This window comes from Carya illinoinensis, chromosome 3 (genome assembly GCF_018687715.1).
Source record: "Carya illinoinensis cultivar Pawnee chromosome 3, C.illinoinensisPawnee_v1, whole genome shotgun sequence".
NCBI lineage: Eukaryota > Viridiplantae > Streptophyta > Magnoliopsida > Fagales > Juglandaceae > Carya > Carya illinoinensis.
Window position 1 is genome coordinate 29,085,031 of NC_056754.1, and position 7,361 is coordinate 29,092,391.

Below are 7,361 nucleotides of genomic sequence, written 5' to 3' on the forward strand. Positions count from 1 at the left end.
TATGGGTTGTTTAGAAGCAAAATTTACTATGATGGATGATTTTACAGTCTCTCGTGACGTTACATATCTCTCAATACAATTGAAGGAATTAAGGTTTTGGAGGTTGAAGAAGATGCTACCTTATAAGAAGAGGAGATTTTTGGAGTCATTTTGCATAATGGAGACCTTGCCAAATCTGAGGAGATTTCCTTCCTTAAAGTTATTAAGTCGAACTTGCCTTATGAAACTCATTCCTTATACGTATCTAAGTCAACTTGTTTTTATTTCTTCCTGACTTTATTTTTGGACTTGATTCTTAGTTGTTGCTTTTATACCTAACAAATATATTATTATTGTTAATGTGTAAAATCGCTCAACAGACCAAAACGAGAAAATGAGTCACCTTCAGCCTAGCGAGGTGATTCAAGCCACGATGGAGAAATTGAAAGCCAATGATTCTGGTTTGGGCGTTAGTATGGTGCTCATGTGTGCATCCATGAAAACAAACAATAAATAAATACAAGAAAGATAAATATAGGCTAACACACGGATTTACGTGGTTCGGCATAAAACCTACATCCACGACGTGTTTGGATGGCAAATCCACTATAATGAATGATTTATACATCTCACATGATCTCTCTTGCCTCACAATACAATGGAGGTTGATGACCCATTTGCTTGGAGAATGTAATCTCTCTGGAGTTTCCTGGGTTGAGATTGAAGAAGCCACTTAAGAGAGCCCTCCGAAGGTTGTCCACAAGTCTCTCTCCGATCAGATTCAAATTCATCCCCTTGGCTTTGGGTAAGCAAGCCCCATTTATTAAGACATTAGGAGTGGTTGGTGAGGAATTTCAGCTTTATATCACTTCACTTGATCCCATTGTGTGCCTGACTTCACTTTCTTCCACAATCCTTGTCTTGTCTTGTCCTCCTTCCTTTTCCCTCTTGCTTCTTGACAATAGCTTTATGGTAGGTTGAGCCTAGTGTATCTTGGGCCTGATATAATTATCCTTAACCTGCAAATTCCTAAGGATGACTTGTCTAATAGGACAGATTTGGAGATCTTTTAATTAACCACAATAAAGATAATACGTGGAAGTCGCAAGAAGATAAATAGCATCAACTTCTCTTTAGTTTTTACTTGTTGTGCGGTTCAACAGTACGACTCCTCGAGGATGGGCCTTGAGAAGACATGTAAATCCCATTAGGGCCACTAAGGGCGGGCCTTAGGATGCTTATTATGGTCGTATGCAATCATTTTAGCAATTATTATGGAACACGCGCATTTCCCTTTTTGGTTTTGCTTGCATTATTGGATCCTTTGCTCTTTTGAGGTGATTTTCTGTTCGTATTGATGTTAGAGGTTGTTTGTTGTAACCTACGCTAAATGATCAGGTAGCTTGTTGACCCTTGGATCCACCTTAGTCAACTATAGAGACCGTCAACTCATTCTCCAAGGTAACCCATGCAAGGCGGTAATGGAGTTAGGTAATTCATTGGCGGCGGTTGTGACATGAGTGTTGACACTCGAAGCTTTCTGAAATAGGCGCTCATCCGTACTAGCTAGAGTTGTAAGGAGTTCGGCTCGAACTAGAAAAACTAACCAGACTGATAGAGAGATCGGCCAAGTTCAATCTTCCCATTGTGAAATTTTTAGTTTTCAGTCTGGTCTCGGGGTGGGGTTTTTTAACCCCGACTGATCGAATATAAATATACATATTTTTAAATATTATTTTATATATAATTATATAATTAATTATGTAATTTTCATCTAACCTATCACTATTGACAATATAAAATGTTAAATATATAATTACTAATATGCTATCAATTAACTAATGTATTATATCAATTAACTAACCTATCACCATTAACTAATTACTAATATATACATCTAATCAACAAAAATTAGGTAAATTTTTTGTAAAATACCTAAGTTGCAAATAAGTATAAAGTATACATAGTCAATGACAATTATTCAGTAATCATATACAAAATGTTAAAATCTTGATATAGCCCATTATGTATTAATTATCATAATACATTTACATACTCTAAGTTAGTAACAAATTAATAATTAACATCATAAATATAATTATAATTAATTATTTTTTAATAATTTAGTTACATAATCCACATTAAAAATTTCACTTAATTTTAATTTTACTAATTTAAAGAATTTTTTTATTAATTTATGTGCCAAAAAGAGAAAAGATAAAAAAAAAAAGGGTCTAACTCGTTAAAAAGGGGCCCCATTTAGGATAAAATTAGACCGTTTAGGTCCAATGATAATCAAAATAAAAACTCAAATTTTTTTTTCCTAAATAACCCGTATGTTGAAACAACGTTTTTAGGGTTATTTTCAAGGGAGATGATAGCCTTACAATTTATCTACAATTCATTTACAACTTATTAATAAAATATTATTTTTTTTTAAATTTTAAACACATAAAATCAAAATCAAAATTAAAATAAATATTTAAAAAAATATTATTTTTTTGAAAGGTAGTACAGAAATTGTAAATGAGTAGTTATTTTATCATTTTCCTATTTTCAATCCAAATGGCATTGTTTGAAGACATGCCCTATGAATTTTGAGTTGGCCCTCCGAATCCCTCCCATTCTCTGTTTCAAACCCTAGTAGTCATTATCCCTCCCCTTTCCTACCTCCCTGTTGCAGCCCCTCTGCTGCACAGTGCTGCTACTGTCGTTGGTATCCACCAAAAAAATATGCCCCAAGTAGCCACGGATTGCATCTAAGGTATGGCTCGAGACTTTGATTTGCATGCTTCATTTGCACACTCCATTTTGCTCAAAACCAAGACCCAACCTCTTATGCTCCTTTGTCAAATTGTTCTTCCTCTTCTCACACTTTCCATTTTCAATTGCTTAAGCGACACAAAAATCCTACTAAAATTAGTGCTAAGCCAAGAGAGAGTAGTGGTTTAGCAAAGTGAGAAAATCATTTTGGTGATGCGTGAGTTTAATTTTCCATTTAGACTTTCGGTGTTTGAATGATAATCATGTAAGTGAGTTATAGTTATCATTTTCTGGGAATAAATGGTTAACTTGTGAAGTTTGTGTTAAATTGATGAATGATGATTCTATTAAGCATGCTATTAAAAGTTTATGATGATGCAAGTTTTGGGTGTTAATGTTTAAGCATGTATAGGAGCTTTGTGATGATAAAGAGTTTCAATTTAAGCCTTTGATATGAGTTCGGTTTAAGCCTTTGAAATGTTGGATTTTATGATGAATACAGTTTCTATTTAGGCTTATAAGAAGTTGTGTTGGTCAAATATGAAATAAATACTTAGGATTTAATATGTGAATTTAATCTAATATGAAATAAATAAGACTTTATATATAATCTGTGTGTTGTTCATATACGTAATAAATATTTAGGCTTATAATAAGAGTTTCGATATTTCTTCTTGGATTTATGTTTAATCTAATTTTTGTTTGATTATTTTTCTAGATAGACCTTACAAAAGAAATGATTTCGGGAGACTACCGTGGGTGATGCTAACGAGTCAACACAAGGGTCAACACAAGGGTAAGGCATTTCTCCACTCCCACCAAATGTATATATTAAATCGAGTGCTAGTGGACCTAGTAGTGGTAAAACTAGGTCAATAGTTTGGGATCATTTCACAAGAATGCTAAAAGGTGATCCAACTAAACTTGGGACTGCACGTAATTGCTGTGGTACTTCGTATACATGTGATACGAAGACCAACGACACAAAATCCATGAAATATCATATTGAAAAATAATGTAAGAAATGTCCATTTAATAAGATGGATAAGTCTCAAACTACTTTAGGTTAGAAGACCAAGGATGAAGGAAGTGATAGTTGGGGACTTGTTCCTATAGCATTTATTGTCGAGGCTTGCATACAAACCTTAGTAAAAATGATTATTCATAATGAGTAGCTCTTTAGGTTCATTGAAGGGAGGATTTTGAAAAGCTTATGCTTGTTGTTCAACCTAAGTGGGTAGGGATCCCATCTTGTGTTATGGTTGCTAAGGATTTTTTTTAGTGTGTATTTGATGGAAATAAATAAGATGAGGAGTGCTCTTCAAGGGCAACGGATTTCCCTTATCACATATATATGGGCATCCGTGCAAAACCTCAACTATATATGTCTCACTGCATATTTTAATGATGATGACTAGAATATACACAAGAGGATTCTATCTTTTTCTTTAGTTGGTAAGGCCATAGAGATGTGCTTTTGTGATCGGGGGCGACCAAAAATACTTGCAATCACTCTTGATAATACAAGTTTTAATAATGGAGTAGTTTCTTTTTTGACAAATAAAACCAAGCATAGGAGGGACAATAGTTTACAACATAAATTCTTGCATGTTCAATGTTGTGTTCACATTTTAAACTTGATTGTTCATGAAGGGTCGAAAAATATGATGAGTTTATTGCCAAGGTAAGAAGTGTTGTGAAATACGTTAAATCCTCTCATTAAAGGTGGAGTGTATTTAAGTCATGTGTATAATTAGAAGAGATTACGTACAAAAGTCATGTTTGTCTAGATGTACCAACTAAGTGGAACTCTACCTATCTTATGTTGGAGAGGGCTGAAATTTTTTGAAAAGCATTCGAACGGTTAGAGGAAAAAGATTCAGGGTTCTTTCCTAGCATTGGATATGAAAATGATGACAATGATGATACGATGAGGATGAGAAAGTAAAAAAAGTTAGGGATTCTCAACAATGATAATTAGGAGAAGGTAAGGTTGTTTATAATGTTTCTTCAACTATTTTATGATAAAACTTTATGTTTCTTGAGAGGTGAATATGTAACTTGCAACTCTCTTTGACAAAGTTAGTTACAACTCAATATACGATTGACATAGAGTATGAAGAATGAAGTCTCTTGTAGGATTAATGGCAACAAATATGAGGAAAACAAGTTGACAAATATTGGGGCAACTTTGATAACATGAATATGTTGTAATATGTTGGGCTTATTCTTGATCCTTGGTACAAGATGTGATATTTTGAGTTTCCATTAGAATCAATGTATGTCCATGATTAGACAAAAGCGGTTGATTTGACTTTAAATGTGAAAAGTACTTTAACCCGTATGTTGCATACATTGAAAATGAAGAATGAACAATTCTGGTCAACAACAGTAGTACACAAGTCCCCCACATGAAGATGTAAATACTACATTTACTAGATTTAAGGATTGGAAGGCACTAAGCTTGGCCCTATTTAAGCAACGGTTACAATTGAAAAGCTCTTTGAAAAATAAGTCAGAGGTTGATAGATATCTAGTTGAAAGCTTTGAAGAATTTAGTGCTAATTTTGACATTTGAAATTGGTAGAAGGTTAATTCCGTTAGAAATCACGTACTTTCAAAAGTCACACGTAATGTTCTTGTAATACCGGTATCTACAATAGGTGGATGGCCTAATTTGTGCATAAAATTGGCTTTGTTATTTTTCTATTGTAGTTAACCTTTAAACTTTAATGGATGAGGTGGAGGAATTTGAGAAGTAGTTGGATATAGGTATGTAGCAAAACTTATTTCCTTTTATATCTTTTCATGATTCATTGATTTATATGTATGTAAATTTTTATAATTTGTTTTATTTTATCTTTTATGTATATAATTTGTTGGAGAGATTGAAAATTATATGGAGCCGTCTTATATAGTGTCTACACCCAATACATATGATTGAGGTGAGAAAAATATACTACTATACTAGTTATTTTGGTTAGCATGAAAAAGAATTTAAACTAAGATTTATATTATTTGTTTGCTACGTTTTTGCAATAAAATCATTTTTGCGAGTTGTGGACTTGGAGACTTGAGTTTGACTTGTGGCTTTATTGTCATTTAGTCATTTCTTTTTTTTTTTCCTTTTTATATTACCATTAAGTTATTTGTAATATTTGTAATTTGTAATATCACTTTATACATATGTGGGTTACGGCTAGATGTATGGATTGTAAAGTGTAATAATTTTCGTGTGTTGGTTACCTTTGCTTTCTTTTTCTCTATTTTTTATTTTTAATTTTTAATTTTATTAGTAAGATTGATAACCTTTTTTTTGATGGATATGGATAATTTTTACTTTTACTTTTCCCCTTTTTATATATTTCTCTTTTATTTAGAGTTTGGATGTTATTGGCATATTGCATTTTTTTTCAAGTTCTTTTTTTCTATTTTTTATATAAATATTTTTAAGTTAAAAATGGGATAAAAAGTTACTTGGGCAAAAATCTGACTAGAAATGTCAGTTGGGCCAAAAAACATAGAATTGACCCATTTGGTATTGGGCTGGACCGATAGCTAACATTCCGGTCCAATCCATAAGGGTATTTGGTTTAGTACTGGGTGGGAAAATGGTGGACTAATATGGTTTGGTCCAATCCCAAAACCCTTTTATAGATCAATTGGACCGGATCGAATTCACCCCTAGTACTAGCTTTGTGGGTGAAAGTCAAAATAATCAAGGGACTGTCATTGCCCTTTAATCGATGTGTCAGTCTAAGGACTCGATTTTATGGGCAAGAGTTGAAGTAGACAAGAGAATGTCATCACCCGTTAATCATCGTGCAAGTGTAGGGACTCAGTTTTGTGGGCGAGGGTCAAAATGGCCAAGGGGTTGTCGTCACCTTGTAGTCGTTGTGCTAGCTTTACGAGTGACGGTTAAAGCAGCCAAGGGATTGTCTTTGCCTTTATGCACGGTGCAAGTCTAAGGATTCGGTTTTGCGAACAGGGGTCAGGGCAACCAAGGGACTGTCACTACCCTTTCATCGGTGGTCAAGTTTTGTCATTCGAGTCTAGGAACTTAGTTTTGTGGGTGGGGGTCAAATTAGCCAAGAAATTGTCATCACCCCTTAACTGTTATGCAAGTTTAGGGACTTAACTTTGTAAACGATGGTCGAAGCAGTCAATAGACTGTCATTGACAATTGTTTGCCACAAGTTAAGGGACTCAGATTTGTTGAAGGATAGGTTTGACCTCGTTGCTGCAGTGGGAAGCAGGGCTCGACCATGCTGATGTGGTAGGAGGCAAGGCTTGACCATGCTACTATGCTGAGATATAGGGCTCGACCACATGGTAATGGCGAGAGGCAGGGCTCAACCGTGCCAAGTGATAGGGCTTGGCTGCATTGTTGTGTCGAGAGATAGGGCTCGACCACACTGCTGCAACAGTAGATCGGGCTAGACCGCGTTGTTGTAGTTGAAGGCAAGGCTGAAGGCAGGGCTTGAGCACAGCTGGAGGCCGAGCTCGACTGTTGTGGTATGTTTTTGCCAAAAAGTAAATTTGTTAGCATCAATAATATTTAAATAATGGGTTTTAGAAAAGCAAACTAGGTTCTAGTTAGCTGTCATTTTCAACTCTTT